Source organism: Panthera pardus, unplaced genomic scaffold, assembly GCF_024362965.1.
Source record: "Panthera pardus isolate Hobbes unplaced genomic scaffold, ASM2436296v1 HiC_scaffold_8, whole genome shotgun sequence".
NCBI classification, from domain to species: domain Eukaryota; kingdom Metazoa; phylum Chordata; class Mammalia; order Carnivora; family Felidae; genus Panthera; species Panthera pardus.
In genome coordinates, this window is record NW_026527013.1 from 151318494 (window position 1) to 151342991 (window position 24498).

General features: G+C 44.8%; 1 protein-coding gene across 2 annotated transcripts in view; it reads left to right on the forward strand.

Moving 5' to 3' along the window:
• Positions 1–4343: 4343 nt before the first annotated feature.
• Positions 4344–24498, forward strand: part of CHRM2 (cholinergic receptor muscarinic 2) — a 146457-nt gene continuing 126302 nt past the window's right edge. For both annotated transcript variants that reach the window (XM_019452864.2, XM_019452863.2), the window contains exons 1-2: positions 4344–4460; positions 4721–4883. The gene's annotated coding sequence lies outside the window, so the exon portion shown is untranslated. The remainder of the gene's footprint in view (positions 4461–4720; positions 4884–24498) is intronic.

Here is a 24498-nt window from a genome sequence, read left to right on the forward strand (position 1 = left end):
ACGTGGTTGAGATGTTTCACTTCTCTTTGTGTTAGAGGTTACCTCCGAAGAGGCTCTCGGCATTACCTCCTGGTAGGAGGAATGCACAAACACTAAATGCTTCCCTAAGTAAACACGCGTCCCAGTGGCCTTTTTCTCCTGCATGCTTAACACTGATTTATCACCATTGCAGCTGTGTAACATTTTGCAGGGTGGCGTTTCATTCCCCCTGCTCCCCGCACCGCCCCCCCACCCCCCCCCCCACATCGCTTCTTTACATTCCCTGTTTGAAAAAGAGCTCTGTACTGTATTTTAAATATTTTAGACTCAGCAGCAGTAAAAGTTTTCAGGCTGTGGCTAACACTATCCCCACTAGGAGAGGAAGGTTTTAACACAGCTGTGATACCGCACTTCAAGAAAAAGGAAAAGGAAAACAGACTAGCCAAGCATTGTTTGTTAGACTGTCCCCAAACACTGTCCTCAGAATGATTCTCGTTTCTGGTGGAAACTCCTCTTGCAGGGTCTGGAAAAGAAAAGCTTCGGATTTTCTAAGCGAAAAAGAGACCATCTTTTCTAGAAGCATTTCAATTACTCCGGGAAGGCGCGTAGGGAAAAACAAATTACTCTCAGCAGAATAGTGTGTCTATTATGAGGCTGTTGTGAAGATTGCAAAACAGGGAGGGAGACTGAAGAGCCCATTTTAAGCAGTGATGGTCACCTGGTGGAGGGTCACTTTTAGCCCAGGATTGTTCTATTTCAGACTGAGGTCGAGGAGTAGCAAAGTCCCTTTGGTAGGCATTAGCCAAATCAGCTTGCCCTTCCCAAAGCTCCAGCTGATTAATGCTGTGCTCTCCTAGTTCAGCTCCTGAACGGTCTGAGTGGGAAGTGAAGAAGGCGAGGCCTCCTGCTCTGGGTCCGTTTTCCCCATAGAGACCAAGCCTTCCCCTTCGTTTTCTTCCTTGGTTCTTTGAAAGCAGAAAATTAAGAAAATGTTATGGCCTCCCTACCTGGTGGGAAATCACTCGAATTGAACTTGTCACCCTCTTAATCCACTTACGATGACAGAGTGCTGATTTGTGCATCTAATTACCGAAGTCTAATTATTGCTCCGCCAAAATCAACGTGGCACAATAAAAATGCGCCACCTTCCCGGGAGTGAGACCCGTCATTCTCCTTCTCCTTACGTTAGGAGTGACCTTATTTACAGTCTTAATCAAAAGGGAGCTTTGTCAGAGATTCAGTCATCCCTTTCAGGCATCTGAGCTCTTTAGCACTTGCCGAAAACTAGCTTCATGAGGTTGTAGGTAAGGAAGTTTGGCTTCACAAGTGGAAATTACTAATTTATTAGTGTTCTTTGAGGTGGAACATAGCCATGCAGATAAAGGAGAACACGTAGATGCATTCTACAAAGTCTTTAAAAAGCACTTTTGAAAATGTTCCACACCATGGCTTACTAATAAATGTAAAAGCTGTATGCCTGGAATTGGGGTGTACCTTTTATCTCAGAAAGGAAACTGGCTTAAGAAATAACAATGGAAGAGGCACTTGGGTGGCTCAGTCTGTTAAGCTTCCGACTCATGGTTTTGGCTCGGGTCGTGATCTCACGGTTCATGGGTTCGAGCCCCACGTCGGGTTCGGTGCCGACAGTGCGGAAGCCTGCTTGGGATTTTCTGTCTCCCTCTCGTTCTCTGCCCTTCCCCCATGTGTGTTCTCTTTCTCTCGCTCTTGCTCTCGCTCTCGCTCTCTCCAAAATAGGTAAACATTAAAAAACAAGTAAAAACAAAATGTTCAGAATACACATGATCTTTTATAAAGAAAGAGAAACTAGAAGGGGAAGGAGAAGTGGATGGGGGTTTGAGGGGGGTCATTATTACAGTGGATTATGTTTAACATGTTCACTGCATGGTGTTGATGAGCAGTGTGGTTCCCATTGGCAAGACTCATTCTTAAATATTCTGATTCAGTAGGTCAGAGGTATGATCCAAGAACCTATGTTTTAAAATCTTAACAGTCTTATACATATATCTTATTTGCTATATACTAGGCATGCTTCTGAAAGTTTTACATGAGTTAGCTCTATTATTCCTTATAATAACCCCAGGAGATATTACTGCCACCTATATCCCTTCTACAGGGCAGTTAAATGAGTTTTCCAAAATCACACAGTGAGTGGCACAGCTTCTAAGTGTACATACGAAAATGTCTTCAGCAATGGCCTAGAAGAAGAAAATGGACATCATTACTGATTGTTTGCCAAAAATGCTACATCCATTTGTAGCTCCTTTCCAAAAGGCCGCGAGTATAGTGGCTTCCTTTGAACACGGCAGTTCAGTTACTCACAGATTCTGTTTTATTCAAGTTTGAGAAAATACTTGCCAGCTTTCATTGGCTTTTTGCTTGTATTGCTCTGGTCGGAATGTGTGGCCTTGTTTATAAGAAGACGTTAATGATACGAAGGAACAAATCAGCAGCCGATCACTGGTTTTTGCTCTCCATTACTGGTCAGGGATCCATTCCCCCTTACATTTCTGCTTTGGTGTGTGTGGGTGGTCAGAAAAGATTCAAGCAGCTCCATGGGTTTACAGAGGTTTACTAGAAATAACGGAGTAAGGAAGGAAGATGTGAATTCATTTTTAAAAGAGCACCTCAGGGAAAGGAAGTGACTAAATCAGGTTGTTAATGTAATGGACCAAATATTTGGGGAGGCTGGGACCAAGATTGGGGAGCACTGTTTTGATTTTCTAACAAATATCTTATCATCTTCTGGAGATGGCAGGATGTAGGGGGGTGAGGGCTGGAGGATAGAGCCACAGTGTTGTAACTCATTATTTCAGGATGACTTCAATAGGGCAAAACCGAGTTTATGCCACATCCTGCTTGGTGGTAGCTCTGAGTTAACAGAACAGCCAGAAACTTTTAGCTCTAGGATTTCCATTTATCAGTGAATTTATATTGCTGTATAATCAATTATCTTGACTGTCGACTGCTACATAGGTGTTTCATATGAGTGTCTTCCCTTATCAATAAGACAGAAAACTTATAAAGTACAGGGACACTGACTTTTGCTATTGTATATGCTCTTTGACACCTACCAGAACCTGGGCATCAAGAATTGAACTGAATTGAATTGGACGTATTAAACCAACCTGCTCTCTGTCTTTGTGATACCAAAGGCAATGTACCTAATTCTGTGTTATTCAGTTGAAGGTTTCAGTGTTTTTCATTTGATTGCAAAAGGTAAATGAGAGAAAATGCGTCTGTGTAACGTATCAAAAATTGATGTTATCTTCATATATACATATAGTCTCGCAAGAGCAAAGTCTGGTACTTAGCTATACTTCAGAATCATATCATTGTGTCTTTATCAAATGGGTTACTATCTAAAAATAATAAGTACTCTTCTTGGAAGCCATTTCTCATTAAAATGAAGAAATGAAAACCTAAGGCTGTTCTGAACGCAAGAAGTTTGCATCTTAATTCTTTCCATGGAGACCCCAAATTCCACGAAGTGCCATAAATACTTTGTAACCTAATGCCTATTCGTAGAAGAAACCATGGGCACTGGAACGCGCTTAAAATGAGAAACAACAACAACAACAACAACAACCACAAAGATTACTTCTGTAACACACTTGCCAGTATCCCAAAGAAATAAGCAATCCGTGAGCAGTTCGGCACGATTACATGGTTACAAAGCATAGCGGATGCATTCTAACATTTTTCCCACCTGGAAAAACTGAGCTTAAGCATCTTCCGCAATCGAGAAGCAACACTGTGTTCTTCCCAATGTGTCCTATGTCACCTTTACAGCAATCATGTACTTGCAGGAAGGGGACTGGGTGGTGATGGTGCTGCAGCTGCTGGTGGTAACTGTCAAGGTTCTGGTGTAGAAACTGCAGATGGAGACCTGGGCTCTGGGGATGGACGTGGAGGAGCGAAAGGAGCCCGGACAAAAGGCTGTCATATTTGCTCAGAAGAACCGCCAAATCAGAGAGCAGAGGAGATTTCATTGGAGGAGCGCCTTCAACAGCAACTAATCCTGTCATATTGAAAGAAAATTGTAAATGTTCTCTTCTCCAGAAACTGTCCGCCCATTGCAGCTAATCGCACACACACGCAGGAAAACAGACAGGGTCTCCTGCTATATACCAAAGGCGCCCGGGCGCAGAGACCCGCTCCGGAGAGCGAGCGCGCGCGCGCGTGCACACACACACACACACACACACACGCACACACACACACATACACGAGCGCGCGCACACACACGCCAGCCTGCAGGTTGGCTAAGAGCCTTGAAACCGCAGATCCCACCAGGAAATCGCCAGGGGCACTGAAGTAGGTGTTGTCCCCCCCCCCCCCCCCCCCGCACTAATTACTACTTCCCCCAGCACTTCGGTGAAGAAATGAATCCCGCCCGGCTCGCCGGTCCATCCAGGTCTCGGTCCTGTTCGGCTCTCCAGACTCGTCTCCGCGAAAGCCAGGTTTGAAAGTCCCCTTCGCGTTTCCTTTGGGGGCTCGGTGTGGAGGGCGGGGGCAGCGCCAGTGTAACTCCTGCCTGAACCGCGAAGGGGTTCCAGACTCGCCAAGTGACCGGGACCGGTGTGGGGTGCGCGACTCTGCCCGCGCGCGCCCGCGCCCCGCTGCTCCGGTCCGCGCCTTTGGGTCCGCTCTCTCCCCGCCTCCCCGCCCCACCCCTCCGGGCGTCGCGGCCCCAACTAATCTTTCCCTTTTCTCTGGCAAGATCAAGGGAGCAAGCGAGCCGGCGGCCGGCTCCGGACTCTGAGCGGTGCGCAGCTCCTTCCCGGGCCAGTCAGCCCCGAACCTGCTAAGGGCTCCTCGCTCCTGCCAGCCTTCACCGAGGAAATCACAGCCCCGGAGGCAGCTGGAGCTACAACCCGCGGCAGGTAAGGGCGCCACGCTGCCCGGCTCCCCGCTCGCCCGCGCCGGGGGACTCTGGCGCGGCTGGTCCCTCCCAATCCCCAGGACCCGGCGTGGAGGGATCGAGGTGGCGAGGGGGTGGGGGGTGCTGGGAAATCGGACCATAGTCCTCCGTAAGTGCAGATTCAAAGATGGAAACTTTGACTCCTGGGGCTTGGAGGGCCGAAGGCAGTGATGGCGCGTCTGGAAGGAAGGGGGCAAACGAGGCAAAGCGCGGGGCGGGGGCGCGATTCCGCAGGTCACTGAGTCCGGCGGAATGTGGCTAAGGCAGCCTGGAAGCCGCGCCTGCGGGGTGTCGCGCCTCCTTCCAGCCCGCCGGCCCCGCCGCGGTCCCCGACCCCCAGCCCCCTCCCCGAGATGCCGTTGTGGGAGAGACTCGGAGAGCGTCGCCCTTGCTTGCCTCCCACGGTCCTTCCCGCTGCGGGGGGGCGGGGGGGGTCTGGCCACGTCTGCCGGGCGTTTGGGGTGGAGGCCCTGCTCGCCCGGGGCCGCACAGCACCCCCGGCTCCGCCTTGCGAGCAGCGCCTCGGGCAGTCGAGCCACGTCTCGGGAGGGAGGCTTGCTGCTCGGCCAAGGGGCAGGGGGCGATAAGAACGAGGAAAGATCCCGGGACGGAGGAAGGGGGAAGCCTCTCGCGACCCCATCCCACCTCGGTCCTGCACACCAGGTCATCCATCCGCCTGGGCTTGGGGACGCTGCCCCAGCCCGGAGCTCGCGAGGTCCCGTATCCTGCCCGGGCTCCCCCGACCCCCACCTCACCCCGGGTCCGGGGTCGCGGTTAGAGGCGCTGCACCCACAGCGCCCCTCGTCGTCCGCACCTGCGGACCTATGTGGTCCCCGCTAACTTGTAGCTCGCGGAACCCGCGAGGTGCGGTCCAAGCCCGCGCCGGGTGGATCGCGCAGGAATCCCACCTGTGCGCTCTGCCCCGTGCCCCTGACCCCCATCCCCGCGGGGTGGAGCAGGCTCGCCTGGGAGAGCTTTCGAGAAGGGAAGACTCCCCCGAGTTAGTGACCCAGCAAGCAGCACGTACCTACTGCCTCAGTCTCCCCCAGCGTCCCCATCCCTTTCTCTACCCTCCTGCCCGTCGCTGTCCTCGAGGCTGCTTTGAGCCACAAAATCATCCCTGCGAGGCTCCGTGGCACCACCAGTCCCAGGCCAGGAGACCAAGGCTGTTGCCTGTGTGGAAATATCTGTGGGAGTCGGTGCAGAGAAGCAGGAGGAGAGCAGAGAAATGGAGGTAAACGCCTCAGGCAAGCAGAGCTGCCCGCCGATAGCTCACCCAAGCCGCCCTCCCGTGTCCTTATGTCAGTTCACGGCCATGGCAGGTCTGTGGCCTCATTCACAGGAGGGTTCCGAGTTGGCCAGACCAGGCACTGCGAGCCCAGCCGGAGCCAGGCGCCTCCCAGTCCTGAGCTTCGGAATCCCCCACATTGACTTTCTAGTTCCTTTCCATCTCTCTCTCTGTCTCTCGGTTTGTTTTGCGTTTCTTGCTCTTTCTCCTAGCGCTGGGTGCAGTGGGTACGTGGCAGCCAGCCGTGTGGTTCGGCCGTCTCCTAGTACACGCAGCCAGCGACACAAACACACGTCCCCACGCTCTACCGCACATTAGCCCGCGCCCTGGCACGCAGCCCCGGCTCCGCAGCCCCGGGCACCTGCGGCCTCGGCCACCCACCGCCATGGCCACTCAGAGGAGGGAGCCCTCCAGACTCCAGAGGGAAACCGCGGGGCGACCGGGAAGGCCTGGGAAAAAGTCGACTTTGGGGGTGGGGTGAGGGTGGGGAGGCTCTGGAGGAGGAAATGGCCCTGTGCTCTGGCTCCTGCTGTCGCGCTCTTGTGAGCACAGCGTTCCGAGGGGGCCAGAGGCTGGGGCACACCAGGCCTCTGCCTTCAGCAAGCCTCAGGCCAGCCCCCCCACCCCCCCACCCCCGCAGCAGGCGGGCAGCCTCTCCCCAGTCCGCCCTGGGAAGTCCAAATGGCTGGGTTCTGGGGTAATGAGCGCCTCACTTCCCTCCAGGCTCCTCTGGTTTCCCTGGATTCAGAGAGCTCTGAAAGTGAGGCAGTTCATAAAGTCCTGGTGTTCAACCCGGTGTCCTGGGGCAAAGGCCATGCATTGCATGTTGTTGGCGGTCTGTGTGTGTGTATATGGTGTACTGAAAAGCATATGGCAGGAGATTCCATTTTGACTGATAAGCAAACAATGACGCCAATACCCTTTAAGCCACAATTAGGCACGTGTGCATGCCGTATTTGGGGTGGTGACAACACGGGGACTGATAATCATAGAGGTAACCTAGTGGATTTGGCCGGGAGACGGTTTCACGCTGGGAACGGTGCTGGGCTGCAATTTAGAACCCAGACTTTTGAGCCTCTCCTCACATGGAGGGAAGAATCTTGTGCCAGCAAGGTTACAGCTTTGCGGGATTCGTCACCAGAGTCTCAAGAAGTAACATATTAATGCCAGGTGAATTTTTATTGCTTATTGCTAATATTAGTAATGTGTTCCAGTTGAGGCAGTACATACATAAGCAAATTCTGTTGATTCTGTATTTTTTCTGGGCTAAACAAATAGGCCAATTAAACCTGAAAGATAAAGGTGTGGAAATTCCCTTAAAAAGGTGTGGAAATTCCAGCCAAGTGAGCTTAGGGTTTTAAAACTCTATGAATGAAGTAGGGTGGGAGGAGGGGAGATTCCTGGGACCGAAAATTGAGGGTGAGCTTCCTGACAGATGCTTGGTCTTCCCACAAAAGAAAGAGGCATAGTTGTTTATGTAAGGATGCCTCAGGGTGTCTGGAGAGGGAATGGAGTGACAACACAGGTGGATTTGAATATCCCTATCATAGTTCAAGTTCAAGGGAACCCAAAGGAAACCTTTACAGCTCTCAACGTCAGGGGCAGATATGGAAAGAAGAGCAGTCAAGTGTAGGTGAAAGTCCCTTTAGGATGAGTGCCCACATTCTTTCAATTTGGGGACATTGCTCCAAATGTGACCCTATCCCCTTTGCACAGATAACCCCAACGTCAGGCACTTGGAGGTACATCCTAGTGACATTTTCCACTTCCAGTCCAGGGCAGCCAGCCCCCAGGGCCAAGGGCACAGGAGGGAGGGGCAGCCTCTGAGGTCTGAAGGAAACAGCAGTCCCCAGCCTGCCGGCTGGCAGGGAAAACATGGCACCCGAGTCAGTGGAGAAGGAGAGGCAGGCTGATGAGGAGGTGCCTGTCTCTCTGATCCACAGCAGTGGACAAAGCTAAGGCAAGTGCAAAAGGGAAGAAGAGGGGCAGTAGAATAACAGGAAGTGGAGAGAGGAATGGGAGAGAAAACAATGAGGTCGAGAAGCTGGGTGTGCCGTCAGAAGTGCTTGGTGGAGCCCGCATCACTGATGTCAGGCTTTGTTTGGGGTCTGCCTGTGAGAGAATGCGTGTCAGTGCTTATCCACACCCAAGCACTCACACCCCACTCGTGATCTGATCTTCATCCTTCTTCACTTTCCTCAGTAGGATCTAGAGACCGACTGACACATTTGCTGACACGTTTTCCTTGACGGACTGGCTTTCCTCGTTTAAACTTACGTTTGAGCTGGCTGGACATTTCATGGTATGAGTGCCGGGTAATTTTTCTCAGACTCCTATATATCAAACACTGTCCATATTCTCCTTGTGACTGTTACTACCTGTCTTTCAGTCCTATCCCCTGTCTTCACTTTGCTTTCAGTTCATGGGGCAGGTGTTGGGACTGTTTTTGTTGTAAGGTGTCAGAGCCAGTGGACCGACTGTATACCCCAAAGCTCGGCTAGGTCACGGGGGGTGGGGGGCGTGGTGGTGGCGGTGGTGTCTTTCTGTGGGACAAAGGAAGCAGGTTATTTTTCCTTGGAAATGAGTTTTTAGATTGTGTTCTAAGTCTCTGGCACCGTCCTAAGCACCTTTCGTGTATTATATCATCTGTTAGTGCTTTATCCCCACTGTTTCAGATAGCGTCTGGCACATTCTAGAGCTCATTAAATATGTGTTGAATGAACGAATAGATGAAGCAGTTCTCATTTTATCCTTGCAACAGTGCTATGAGGAAGATGTTATCTTTCCCATGTTACGGCCTCAGGTAACGGCCCAGTTTTGCACAGCTTGTAAGTTGCAGCCCCAGGATGCAAACACACAGCCTGTTGCACTTCAGTCGTTGTCTTGTGCTGTACCGATTGGCTCTCGGAATGGTGGCAGCATTCATTTTGCCTGTGTTTGGGGAAGTCAGAACTGTGGTGTCCAGAGTTCAGCATTGTTCTCCTCATCCTTTTTTTTAAACATTTTTTTTTTTTTGACGTTTATTTATTTTGGAGAAAGGGAGACATAGCATGAGAGGGGAAGGGGCAGAGCACATGAGAGAGACACAGAATCCAAATCAGGCTCCAGGCTCTGGGCTGTCAGCACAGAGCCCGACGTGGGGCTCGAACTGACAAACCACGAGATCATGACCTGAGCCGAAGTCAGACGCTTAACCAACTGAGCCACCCAGGCGCCCCTCTCCTCATCCTTTTGATTCAACTCTGCATGTGCTTGTTGGAGCCCCTAAATCCTAAGCAAGAAAGATCCAGTGCCAACTAGCTTCTTCTTTGGCACAACATGCTTGTTCTGATTAATCAGTGAATGCCTCTGGCAAAGGAAAACAAGGGCACTGAAATCACCTGGCGTTTTGGCAGATGTTCTTTTCGCCTATGGCTGTACTAAGATTTTCTTCTGTCTGGTGTGCAAGGATGAGGGAGGATGTTGGTATCTTTTAGAGTGACCCATGATCTGTGTGGAAGTGGGGGAAGTGGCTTTTCCACCGTGATTCAGAGGACCAAGAACTGCCTGAGAACACACATACCCCGACTTCCAGTCTAGTTTTCTCTTCGTTCTGCCATGCTGAAGTAGTTCCGCGTAATTTATTAAGATTGCTAGTGCTCAAGGTTCTGAATTCCAGTGGCAACTTTTCATTTTAGTTAGAATTTACTACCCACCTTTGTTTTGAAAGGCATGATGTGGCTCTGGGAAACAGCCATTGGCAAAGGGCGAGTGAGGTAGGTTCTGGCTGGTCTGCTTCCTTCCACACTTCATATATTCTTGTCTTTATTTCACTTCCCTTTCCCCCCCTTCATGTTCAAGCTCCTTCTTTTATACTGTGACCTAAATATACAATCATCTTAACTGGTGCTGTTACCATGGTAATGCTTCATGGTAGATAAGGGTACACACTAAAAAATCAGTTTCTTTCATTAGCAGTGGAATTCCTTGTCTTTCCCTCTCTCCCAAATCCTGGCTTTCACTGAATGATGCCCTCTGGTGTTCAGGAACAGGAAGCACAGTACTTTGGATAGGGCGAGAACATCCTTTTTTAAACTTTGAGAAAATTTCACTTCCAATTTCAATTTGAGATAGACACAAGCAAGAAAGACCTGTAAGTAGTATATTTTTTAAAGCAGAAGGATTAGTCGAAGAAATTCATTGCCTGAACATAGGGCTGTTTACTCTGTAGAATTCTAGAAAGTTATGGGAAAGCTGGGATATTTATACCCTTCTATGTTTAAAATTGCTGTGAAAATATTTCTATGGGAGACAAAGAGATTCCACTGAGGTATCTCTGAATAAGAATCTAATGGAATGTTCTATATTTTGAAGTCTTTAAAACTTCAAAATGGGAGTCTTTTATCTTTAGAATGGGAACATTTTCTTGTTGGATAGGATATAGATATAGATATAGATATAGATATAGATATAGATATAGATATAGATAGTTTTATATTGTAAATAGTTTTTAGTTGTTTTGTTATATAAGAAACTTGAAAGTTTTACTGTCTGTTGTGTGAATGGTAATGTCAATCTGTACATTATTTTTTTTTATTTTTTTATTTTTGAGAGAGAGAGAGAGAGAGCATGAGCAGGGGAGGGGCAGAGAGAGAGGGAGACACAGAATCCAAAGCAGGCTCCAGGCTCCGAGCTGTCAGCCCAGTGCCTGACGTGGGGCTCGAACTCATGAACTGCAAGATCAAGACCTGAGCTGAAGTCGGATGCTTAACCAACTGAGCCACCCAGGCACCCCTGTACATTATTATTAATCACAAATTACGTGACACATTAGACGAAGTGACATTGATCTCCAATAAGCAATGTCTTCTTGTGTTCTCAGTCCAGATTCTACTCACGCCATCTAATGGTGTCTCCCAGTCCAACCTGTCTCTGAGAATTGCCTCCTCTCCATCCACATAACTTTTCCAGACCTTTAGCTTCTCTCACTTGAACTGTCACCAGAGCCTTGCATTTCTAACTGGTCTCCCACCTCCAGTGTTCCCCTAGTACAATCTATGCCTCACGCTGCCAGCATGACCTTTCTAAAATGCAAATCTGAACATGTCATTCTCTTGTTAAAAATTCTTCACTGTTTCTCAACTGTGTCGGGTAAACTTGAAACTCAAACCCACATGAGATCTTCTTCCATAACTGACCAAAGCCTTTTTGCCAGGTCCTATCTCTCTCTGCGTGTCTATATTTTCCCACTGCACAAGGAGATAATACACATAAACGGCTGTATAATGACCGACCCGAGAGAAATGCAAAATAAATATTGGCCAGTATATTTATTTTTCTCTTTATTCTCCTCCTCTTCTTCTTCCTCCTCTTTATCTAATTTATTATTAGGATAGTAAGCAGTGAGAAACGTGACCCGTATACTGGCCATCACCCAAACTTAGAACAGTAGCTAAGAAAAGCTATGATGTGGCTGAATATTTTACACTCTGTATCTCATTTAATCTCCCACAGTCAGGCACACTGCGTCATATGTTCTGGGTACATGTATATGTTAGTTGTTTTGATATGCATAGTCGAAATAAGAATAGTGACACTTCTGGCACTTGATCCTTATAGCAAAGTGCTTGGGACGTGAAAACACAGGTTTTTCATTTTCTGTGGGGTTGGCTGAATTGTGTTCTTGGATAGTAAACTGCACTGTTTACAAAAGGCTTGGCCTGTGGAAGTGTCAGGCAACTTGCACGATATTAACCGATGCTGCTGGTAGAGCCGCATCTGGACCTTCCCAGGGAGGCCCAGGAGATCTGAGAGCAGAACAGAGGCCTTAATTTTATAAACACGTAAGTTTCAAATGGATTGGAAATGTGGAGCTTCATCTTTTCCCAATGTTTTCAGGAACAGTATGGAATTTCATCAGTATGCATTGTCTCCCAGTCTCTTTCATCGTTGCAAGGGAGCTAGAAGCATCTCCCTAGGGCACACACCGGTTGAAATTCACATGTCCAGCCTGTGGATAATGTGCAACAGTAGCAACAACAAAATTGTAAGATGCGGATTCTTCCGGTCAGTGGAAACGAATAGCAGAAAGTGTGGGAGCAGAGCCATATTTTCAAGTTCTCTATTTCTTAGGTTCAGAAAAGTCTCAAAACCAGGACTTCTCTTTTCTGAACCCTGTACGCCCTTGAGTGTTGATCTCATGGTAGAACTGGGGGTCGCGTTTTCAGCAGTCGGTCTTCAAGAGTTACCAGGTAGAGTGCTGTGAATGACCAGACTCTGAAGAACTTAAACCGTGACTGTCTCCTAAAAAGGCCTTTCAAAGATTAATTCACGGGTTGAGTCATTGAAATACCATTTCTCTTGCAAAGATTTTAAGGTAGCAGGTTTGGGGTCAGGCCCAGGAATCTATTTTTTTAACTAGCATCTCAGGTGATACTGAGGTGGGTGATCACAGGGCCACATTTTAAATGATACCAGATTGAAGAATTGGCATCTAAAGGGCATTGAAGAGGAACACAGATAGGATGCTCAACCTGAACGTCGCCACCCTGACGTCGTACGAGTTGTGGCCAGAGACTTTGATTTTCTCTTATCATCAGTAGATAAATAATTAGTCGGGAGGGCAGCCATAGGGAAAGATGCTTCTCTTCCATTTCACTGCCCCTGTACCTGTTTATCGAGAGGGGCACAGACCCCACATGCGTTATCTTATGTTAACTCAGCCCTGGCCATTTAAGACGTAAGCACTTGATTTCGTTTCTCTGCTTTGCTTCACTCGTTCCCCTTCACAATTCCTCTCATTCTCCCTGCCATCTTCCTGGGAAGATTTCTTCATTATTCCAGAGCTCCTCTGTAGCTCTCTCCTATCTGGTTTTCTGACCAAGTTTCCATTACTAAGCCACCCAGGCCAACCACCTGGCCCTCATTCTTTTCCTCTCTCGCAGCCCTGGAGGAGGCGTTAAGAGGGAGGGAATTGTCTTAAATGTTAATGGCCATACATTTCAGTGTTAACTGGTTCCAAATGGTGGTGCCCTGTCATGATCCTCAGTAACAGACTGATCTGGCATATATAATCCCTCCTCTAGGAACAGGAAAGTTGTAATGATTTTTCTTCATGTTTTTGCTCACCCTTGGTCATGAACTTTAATGACCACTTTTGGTCACCACTTTAATAAAGCAAAGAGCTTTACTGCCTTGCCTCCCCAACTATGCCAAGCCAGTAAACAAGATGGAATAATACAGGAAGACCAGCCTATTATTTCTTGACTGTTTAACCACTGGGGAGATCTTTAGGAGGAGTGTGATGGGGAGTTAAAGAATTACAAGAAGACTGATTTCTCCCCCTCTTCATAAAATCCAAGCATGGTCTAAATTTGATTGGTAGAGAGAAGAACATACATTTCACAATCGGATATTGTGGGACACAATGAAGATTTTCTCAGAGCCTGTGCCTTGCTCGTCACCTGCTCCAGAGAGAAAAGTCTCCTACCATATAACCAGCATAAAAATAGAAAATGATAGGAAAACCCTACTTGACTGTGTTCTTTAGAGAGCATCAAGACACTTGGTTTCATTTTAGGGACAAGATAAAGAGCAGCCCCAGGGCCAAAGTGTTTCCCAGATCTGGCCGCTAGTTTCTTGCTTCTTCCTCAAAATTACTTTTCTGTCAGATTTTATCAGTGGAGTGGGCAATTATGTCCTCATGTAAGCCTCAACGTTACAAACTTGTTTTTCTCCCCTTGTACTGTGTGTTGGGAATACTGGAGGCAAGGAGTGGTGGATGATGTAGTTTAATTTCTGTTGTCTTGGCCAATGGATGTCACTCGAAGGTAAACAAGGAGTCAGACTTTTGCTTTGATTTTAAAGTGAGCGTGACTGGATATTTCCATGTGAGGGAAAATTTCAAATTTTGGGCGAGATACATTTCTGTGACCATCATAATCACAACAAAAACAAGGAAACAACAGCCACTCTTTCTTAGGTACCAACCAAGTTTTAGGACCCAGGCCCTTTCTTTACGTATATCATTCCTATACTTCATGCCAACCCTATGTGTTAGATGTTTGCCCTTTGTTTTTTTCTCTGCAAGTCCAGAAGCTGGAGCTCGTTGACACAGAAAAGTTTGTTCTAGGTCTTAGAGGGAGTTTGTTGCCACAGGCATCAGTCTCCTACCTGATGTCAAAGAACAGTTTAAAATTTGTTTTGTTTTGTTTTACTATGCCATAAGCAGGGTTGTTTTCTTTTTTAATGAAGAGTGGCTCATTCTATCATTTGGCATCTAGTTTCAATAATAAAGCGAAAGAAAAAGAGGGAGAAGAGAAAAAGACAGAGAGGCACATCACACTTCGGGTCTTGAGTTAGTGTTTAGGAAAGAGAATCATGAAAACCAAGTTTATGTTCGAGGAATTGGTCTCAGGTGAGATTCAGAATGTGTTGTGGCTACTTACCGCTTGGCTTAGTCTAATTCTAGGCTTCAGTTTGAAAATGCTTGCTCCTTCCTCGTTCCCGGGAACTCTTTCCAGGCACAGCGGGGGAAAGAGTCTCAGCAAGGCTTCCAGGTATGGAATTCCCAAGGCAGATAATATGATTTCATGAATATTTATAAAGCATATGTATGTTGGAGAGTTTTTGTTGCCTGCAAAAACACTGTGTGCTAGTAAAATATTATTTCATCTCCTTCTGTTTCGTATTATTCCATGTATTCCATTTCTCTGCAAAACGATTGCTATTACTTAACATTAACCTCTGCATTGCAGATCTAAAAACACAAAAGGCCAAAAGAATTATTTTGAGGGATGAACCATGAGTGGATTGATTCTATTTCTGTTTACACTGTCAACTCTGTTTGTTTGTATGTCCAGAGTCTCCAGAGAATCATTAGTGTCTACTGGTAAATGACAATACCAGCTAATTTTTTACAATTAATTGAAATTTCACACTCTCACATTTCAGTATCAGTCTATATTTTTACACACTGACACTTTTAATCAAGGATTATCTTTCACAAGGGACCTACAACAGGGCCCTAATTAATTAAAGTGATAATTGCTCTTCTCCCTCCTAGTTTGTTATATAACACATCCTTCAGGAAATTCGCATCCTTAGCGTTCCTCTTTAAAATTCCTTCATTTATGAGGAGATACCGTGGCTTCTACCTCTTTAAGAATTTACTGAAAACTTGATTTTTTTTATTTTCAATTAAATTCAATTGAGTTTTTTATTTTCAAGCAGAGATACAGAAAAGAGGTCATATTTGTATTCCAGCAAGTTTCCATATTCAAAAAAAGAAAAGAAAAGAAAACGATGTCTTTGGATCATGGAAGCATTCAGATTAAATCCCAGGGGTCGTTTTCATGGAAAAAAAAAAAAAAGAGGTCGTCAGGTGTGTCCTCTTTTGATGTTAACTAGCTCATTTGTTTCTTTACCACGGTGCAAGTTCCCATGGTCTTGGATCTTTCTTTGGTTCCTCAATCCTCTGCTACTTAATTGCCCCTGTCTCTCTGTAGCTTTTAGAGTGCCTAAGGTTTGTTATATTTTTCCCTCTGGTGTGGTCCCATTATTTTAGTAGATACTGAGTCTAGAGACTTGGCTATAATTGGCAGCGCTGCTCTCTTCTCCTTTAATAGATATCGCTCCAATTCCTGTATTTTGGCACCTTTTGGTACGGGATGCATTTTCAGAAGTAATTGATGGCGGCTGTAAATCCCTTAGCTCATTTCCCTAAGACTTAGAAATTGCAGATCATTGAAATCACTGCACCATGTATTGGTCAGATTTTTCGAAAGGTCATTATCCCTGTCTGCGGCTCTTAATGAAATTAGTGTGACTTACTCATTCCACTTGCAGCAAATATTTGGCTACTTTTTAAAATCCTTTTTTTTCCCCTCTCAAACTCCCATGTGCCCCTAGTTTACATTTGCACTATAATTGAAAATGGAGCAGTAACAATAGTTCAGTTATCTAAACTTCAAACGGGTATTTTTGTATGACTCTGTATAATTACTGAAAGATAACTTTTCTTACAGCAGTGGCTTTTTTTTTTTAAATAAACTGTATTTTTTATAATGGATTTAGGTTCACAGCAAAGTTAAGGAGAAAACACAGCGCGTTCCCTTAAACTCCCTGCCCCTATGCACTCTCCTACTGTCAACACCCTACACCAGACTGGTACATTCCTTACGGTAGGTGAGCCTACTTTAACACATCATAATCAGCCCAAGTCCATAGTTTTACACCAGGGTTTTGACAAATATGTAATGACATGTATCTACCATGATAGCGTAATAAAGAGTAGTTTCATTGCCCTAAAAATCCTCTGTGCTCTCCCATTTATCCCTCCATCCCTCCTAACCTTTGGCAATCATTGGATCCTTTTATTGTCTCTATAGTTTCGTTCCTTCCAGAATGTCATATATTGGGAATCATAGGGTATGGAGCCTTTTCAGATTGGCTTTTTTCATTTACTAACATGCATTTAAGGTTCCCCCGTGCCTTTTCATGGCTTGATAGTTCGTCGCTTTTTAGTTCTGGATAATATTCCATTGCATTGGTTTTTCTTTAGTATTTTCATTAAATCAGCAAATGATTTTTTCTTACCTCTTGAAGATACCTTTTAGCTATGCATTCGAGAAATATTTTTTCTCATTTCATTACGTGTATTATTTTATTCTTGTGTTGGGTTTTCTCTAATCATATAGTTCCATGTTCTTAAATTCTGGAGCTTTCTAATAATAATCACAGCAGAACTCATGTTGTGAATATTTTAATTCTCTTTTTTTCCCCTTTACTATTTCAGCAATTAGTGAGAAAAGAGCACTGTTAGTTGGCTTGTGGTTTTTATGTAACTATTTTTGTTTTCTTTCTATTATATTTTTTATAAGATGTTTTTTTTTAAATTACTTATTTGGTAATTCCAGCAACAAAAATCTTTCACCTTTCTCGTGAAAAACTTAAATGGTTTGTGTATCCAGTTTTGGTCATTCTTCTACTCCATTGAGTCTGCATATACAAGAAGAGGTAAAAAAAGGACACCACGGGGCTATTTGTTTTCCATTTCTCCTTCCCAGTTGACTTTCCAAGCTTCAGCAGTCAAGGCTCCTGAGGAAGCTAAGTAAAAACCAAAAATTTACCCAAGATACTTCCTACTGACCCGTAAATGGAGCGCTATGAATCTTATTTTGTTTTACCCAATAGGAGACCAAGCATTCTTGTTTCTATTTGAGAAGTCAACAGAGTCCTAAGAGGTTCATTCATACTCCTCCTCCCTTTTCTCTGTTCTCTGCCTTCAGGAAAAGTGATGTTATTTGATAGCATTGATCTAGTCATTCCCGGTATTCAGACATGACCTTTGCACTGGGCAGCTTATGATACCCACTTTTTTAACTTGACTTTTAATGTCTTTGCTTGAGCCCACTCTTCAGTTTCCACACATATCGTATATTTAACTCCTTTATATAATGAATTGTCATTGATATTCTCTGGTTTCGTTAGAAGAAACCTGGTCCATATGGGCAAGATTTGTTTTTTTCTTTTTAAATTCTTCTTTTCAGCATTGAATCTTGTGCCCAGATCTATTCTTGTCATATAACAGAGCTCAATAAATATTTATTTAATGATAATTTTGTGCCACTAGTATGCTCAAAGTTTGAAGTTTCTTCCTACCCCAAATTGTTTCTTCTGTTGGTTTCATAATAGCAAGTTATCATTTTCTGAAATAGCTCAAAGAATCTCTCTTTCTAGGTAAAGAGAAAAAAAGTGTTTTTCAGAATAAATCTTTCCTTCTGGCACATTTTCCTGCTTTGGAGACCAACACTTCACCTAAACCTGAGCAAAATTTTTTATGGGCTATCTTTGTAGGTATATGGTAGTATTATTACTTTATTTAAGTTCAATGTAATTAATATCTAGGACCTGAACTTTTAAAGGAACACAACTTGTTTAGTTTTATGTGGAACCTACGTCGAAACAAATTTTAGCCAGCATAGATCACGTTTGATTTAAACAGACCCTTTTTCCCTGTACCAGGATGGATTTGCAGGACTCATGATTGTTTTTTTTACTCCATCCGCAAGATATATGACCAAAAATAGAGAACAATCCACATCATGAAACTAAGTACCATATTGGGTAACTTGCCATACTACAGCTTTGGTCTAATACGTAGAATTGGAGGATTCATTTATTCGTTCTCATATTCATTCACCAACAGATATTTGCTAAACACTTATTTTGTGCCTAACACTGCTTGCGTCCCCACTTTCCCCTCGGACCTGACCCCTCTCTGTCATCACACACGAGTATCACCTGGGAAGGAGAGGTCCACATGTACCCACTTTGACCCTCTCTAAGGCAGCGCGTTCCCCCGGACCTGCACCGCCACAGCCTCGGCAGTCACAGCCCTGTGCTCCCCTGGTTTCGGGAATCTTCCACTGGCCTTCACTGCTTCTCCACAGTGTAAGAAGAAAAGGCTTTGACCACTGTCCCTGACTTGAGGCTCCAGTGTCTCTCAAAAGGCATCGCACTGTCAGGCAGTATAGAGTAGAGGTTAAGAATATGACCTTGGGGACAACTGCATTGTTTTCAGTTTACCTGTAGTTCCTTCAGCTTCACATTCAAGAATTTAGCAAAGCCAACTTCATCTAGTTTGACACCCTTATTTTACAGTTAAGGAGACTGTGATTGAGAAGTACTAGTGGCTTGTCCTGTGGGTGACGACGAGTTGAAGTGACAAAGCCAGGATTTGGCGTCTGAACATCCTGATACCCAAACCATTGTCAATTTCATTCCTTCACCATGACTACGCTACGAAATGCTCCACAGGATTATTTTTAACCTTAGAGTTTAATTCCTTCCAAGAAAGACTTGAGCACCAAACAAAACAAAACAAACAGAAAACAACCCTTCTAATTCTTCCTTATTTGCGTGAGACTTCTGATTCTTTTCTCCACTTCCCATCGTCTGTTTCCTTGATGATTTACAGAGGGGTCTCAATTAGTGGCGAGATTTGGGTGGAAAGGCAGAGGTTCCAACATGAGTGATTATCAAAACTTTAATGGTAGATGTGACATGGTGCCAACCTATCAGAACATGAATCAACCATTGTGTCATCGTTTTGGGTCCCTGCCAAGAATCGACCCTGGTTTCCCAGGTTACTCTGATCCTGAGAGTAGTTGCTTTCCTGCTTTCTGGAAGTTTTAGAAATCTCATCTTGTCTTTTTTGCTACTAATTGCATGTAAATAATTAGGGCTTTCATTAATCTTTGCAGTATCTATTTGGACTGATTTTTTTTAATTTTCATTTTATTTTTTATTTTTTTTAATGTTTATTTATTTTTGAGAGACAGAGAGAGACAGAGCACGAGCAGGGGAGGGACAGAGAGAGAGAGGGAGACACAGAATCCGAGGCAGGTCCCAGGCTCTGAGCTGTCAGCACAGAGCACGATGTGGGACTCGAACTCACAAACCGTGAGATCGTGACCTGAGCCGAAGTCGGCGCTTAACCGACGGAGCCACCCAGGTGCCCTAGGACCGATATGGTTTTTTAAATACTGTTGATGCTTGTAAGAAGATATCAACTCAGCCTTTTCACTTTACATAATAAAGAATAATTGAAAACAAATTGCACAATGTATTTGTTCCTTGAGATATAGGACATCTTTTTTAAAAAGCAGAGGGAAGTATAATGGATGAAGCCTTTTAGAAAACAAGGTCAAAATCCACTTCTTTCTTCTGCGTCCCCATTTCATGAGGTCATTGGGAAGCTATGTTGTCACCCTTACTGCCAAATTGACAGAAGTTGTCCGTGGAGTATCTTTAAAAATTTTTTTAATGTTTATTTTTGAGACAGAGACAGAGCATGAATGGGGGAGGGTCAGAAAGAGAGGGAGACGCAGAATCTGAAGCAGGCTCCAGGCTCTGCGCTGTCAGCACAGAGCCCAACTCGGGGCTCGAACTCACAGACCGTGAGATCATGACCTGAGCCGAAGTCAGACGCTTAACCGACTGAGCCACCCAGGCGCCCCCGTGGAGTATCTTTAGAGTAAGAAAGAAAAGACAAGTCGCAAAGCTGTATTTTTTTGTCATCTCTCCTAAGTCCTGATAACCGTAAGCGTAATCAGTGTCACCACAAATGTTTTCAAAATGAAATGCCCATTTTTTGTGTGGTTGTCTTTTTTTTTCTTTATTTGATGTCAGATGAAAGTGGCAAGGAGAAGCAGTTGGTGGTGACTTGAGGACCTGGACTTGTCTGGGACACTGGGCATTTCACGGTCCAGAGAAACTCACAGTGAGGTGACAGAATGCTCTCTCAGACCCCTGTCACTTACACTGGAATGTGATGTGCTCCTGGGAGGTGTTGGGGAGCCACTGGCGAAGCTATTTTAAGAGGCGTTTGGAGCTGTGAGAGGACAAGGAAGTATAGGACAACATGCCAGAAACCTCGTTTGTAAATCCTGTATTCTCTTTGGGGGTCACTCGGTGGCAAAATCAAAGAGACGTGTCGCCAGGAAATAAAGCTGCGTATCTTGCCTCACTAGAAGAGAAGTCCACACTAAGTGAAGATCTACGATCAGAATTGAAGCATTTCAACAAAAATCACAGGAAATCTGCTTTGCTTCATCGTTTGTCCCATATGTGCTTCCTAAGCTTATCAATGAGCTGGTGCCATTCACTGGTACCAGTAATCTACTGGAAGACAGCAGGGACTTCGTTTTCAGAGGAACTGTATTTAAGGAGGATGGAAGCTAAATTACCCCACCTTTTAAGAAATGTTTCATCCATCTTCATGTAAGCTTAAAGAACAAGTATTGGGACGGGGATGACAGTCCTTCTGTGGCAGATTGCACCTCCTTAATGATGGCAAAAAGGAAGGGACAAATCAGACCCCAACGCCTCCCTCCTCCTCTGTCTGATGGATTCCACAGAGAGCTGGAGCACAGCTTGCTTGCAAAGATGAGCAGGACTGGGGAACTCCCCTCACTTCCACCGTTTCCCAGAAGAGTCCAAAATTCCGCAGGTACCATATATGTATAGGTACCTCTATATATAAAGAAGACATTATCCAAACTTAAAACTGGGAGAAAATCCATCACTCGTATCAGTATCATTCTCATCATTCTACGTTTGAAAGTTTGCTTCTCCATCTCCCTGAGGTTTTCAGTCCTTCTACAGAAGCACATGGGAGTGCTTTATAAGGGACAGATAGTAACACACTGGAAATACTTGTTTTTTCATTTATTCTTCAGCATTTATTGCTGCAAAATTAGTGGCAACCAGGTATTCTGCTGGACATCGAGAATACAAAGATGATTAATCATAATTCCAGCCCTTACGGTCTGTCCTGGGAGATAAGGTAAGGAATAAGCAATGACACACAATATATGTGTCCTATAATAGAGGTATTAGGACTCCCACAACCACAGAGAAGTGGGACTAACCTAGCAGAGGCTTGGTTTAATAGAACATTTAAAGAGCAAGTACAGTTTTACTGGGTTGATGGGATGTCTTGGTCAGCTTGGGCTCCTATAACAAGTCTACCACAGACTGGGTGGTTCCAACAGCAAACATTTATTTCTTAACAGTTCTGAAGGCTGAAAGTCTGAGATCCGGGTACCAGCAGGATAGGGTTCTGGCAAGAGCCTTCCTTTTGCTTTACAGAGAGCCATCATCTTCCTGTATTTTCATGTGGTGGGGGTAGGGGATGGGCGAGCATGAGCCAGCAAGATCTTCTGTCTCTTCTTATAAAGGGCACTAATCCATCACGAGGGCTCCACTGTCATAAGACCTTACTTGCTCCCAAAGGCACCATCTCCCAATACCATCAAACTGGAGATTAGGTCTTCAGTGGATGAATTTGGGGAGGGGGATACAATCATTCAGTCCATGGCAGGGGGGGAGGGAGGATCTCCAAGAAGAGGGTACAGCATGTGCTAAAGCATAAGAATGGAACATTCACGGTCCTGCACATTATTCTCAGTGGCTGCACCTTATTCTCAGTGGCTGCACCTTATTCTCAGTGGCTACAGCAGTGGGTATGGGAATATGGGTTGTTTGGATCAGACTGTGAAAAGCCAATATGCTATTGCAAAGGTATAGACTTACCCTTTTAGTTCCCATGAACAAAATCTTTCAAGAAAGCTGAAGAGGTAGTTTGGATCAGACCGTGAAAAGCCAGTATGCTATTGCAAAGGTATAGACTTACCCTTTTGGTTCCCATGAGCAAAATCTTTCATCCAAGGGAAACATTTTATTTTATGCCCCGTACCATTCTGTTTCATCTGACATTTACCTAATAAGGCAGTAGAAAATTGGATAGAACCATGGCAGAGAAGATTAATTAGCTCATTCCATTGGATTATCTAACTTCTGATGTCTTGCCAATGTCATAGTGTCCTGTATTAAAAGAAAGTGGGCCCGTGTAAACACAGAGCAAGGTCTCTACTATTCCATGACTTTCCCCCGTTCGTAATGATCTGGGCTTTAGGGAGAAGAGTAGGCCCATTCCTATGTGTATACTAAGGAAGTAACCAAGACGCTGAAGGAAGCAGGAAATTTATCCTATTTTTAAAATTCTAGTTATTTATCTATATTGGTGTAGCTAGTTATTGGCTCCTTCCGAGACACTGAAACCTCCAGGGTGAAGCAGTGAATAATTGAATCAGTCATCCAAATGTTTTATCTCTGCTGGGCATTAGAGCTTCTAGCATTTTTTCCAGAAGGTGTATTTATGAATAGAGAACCAAGATGCTGTCATGGCAATCCAGTAAAAACCATGTTTCTCTCAGGGAGTTACACCATAGCAATCTGTTAGGGTCTATCAGTACCCCAGATACCATGATTGGGTTCCCACATAACATGATTGGTGGGCTTCTGTGCTTTCTGCTGGTTGTTTGGTTATTATGTAGGCACAGCTCGATAACGTGGTATATGTAGTTCAGTTAAACACGACAAAAAATATTTGCCACGGATCCACTGCTGTCACTGATGGAATGAGTGATTGCTAAGGGTATGGCTTGGAATGGAAATGAGTCTTTAGCAAATAGTGCCAGACATGGGGATAGGTTCTTCCATGTGCATCGTCTTTCTCAGGTCTCATGGCTCGTTGGTGTAGGCATCATAATCCCCATTGTACGTAAGAGGGAGAGAGGTTTAGAGAAGTCAAATAACTTACTCAAGATGAAGCAGATAGGTGGCATGGCTTGGTTTTGAACCCAAGTGGATTTCACTCAGAGGCCCATAATCTCTTATAAAAGAAGACCCACATAGGGGCACCTGTGTGGCTCGGAAGCATCCAACTTCAGCTCAGGTCATGATCTCATGGTTCGTGAGTTCGAGTCCTGCGTCGGGCTCTGTGCTGACAGCTCAGAGCCTGGAGCCTGCTTCAGATTCTGTGTCTCCTTCTCTCTCTGCCCCTCTCCCAGTCACTCGGTCTCTCTCTCAAAGACAAATAAAAATTTTTTTAAAAATTAAAAAGAAAAAGAAGACCCACATAAAATAATTGTGGTAAAAGAGAGCAGGATATATACTATTGATGTTATTATTTATTGTTAGTATAGTTGAGTGCTTATTATATATATGATATTTTAAAGACACAAATTTATATAACACCTCTCTACATGTAAGTGCGTGTAAGCTATAGAGTGAATGACTGCACTTTAATTTATCAAGAAGCAGGTGTCACAACAGAAGTAAAGAAAATGTATCAAAATATATAAAGTACACATTGGGAGGTCAGAAAAAAAAATAGTATGGATTTGAGCGAATAACCCCTTATATTTGCATGTTGCTTTAGAGTTCCCAAAGCTTGTCACGGCATTGTTTTAGAGTAGGAGTTATTGCCAGATACAGCCTTCGACCTGTTTCTATATGGCCACTAGCCAAGAATTCTTTTTTTTTTTTTTTTTGTTAGTGGTAAAGGGTCGTTTAAAAAAGAAGTAGAAGAAGAAGAATGTGCAACAGAGACCAAATGGGGCCTTCAAAGTCTATAATATTTACTACCTGGCACTTTACAAACACAAAGTTTTCTGATCCTTCTTTTTGAAGAAGTTTCACGGATACTTGTAATGCTCCTCAAAGTATAACTAGTTCCACTCTGTTTCATTTCTTACGGAAGTAAGGCAAGACAGGTGAACCAACATCGTATCGCTTGGGTTAAGAAACTGCACTTGTGGTGGTGGTTCTCATTGACAGTTTCTGTATTCCATTGTCCCATTAATGTACCTAATGCATTAGGTGTCTCAGTTTGGCTTCAGAACATGTCTGCCTCTTCCTCGCTGGGCTTGATCCCCGCTCTCCTGAAGTCCTATTTGTGGGT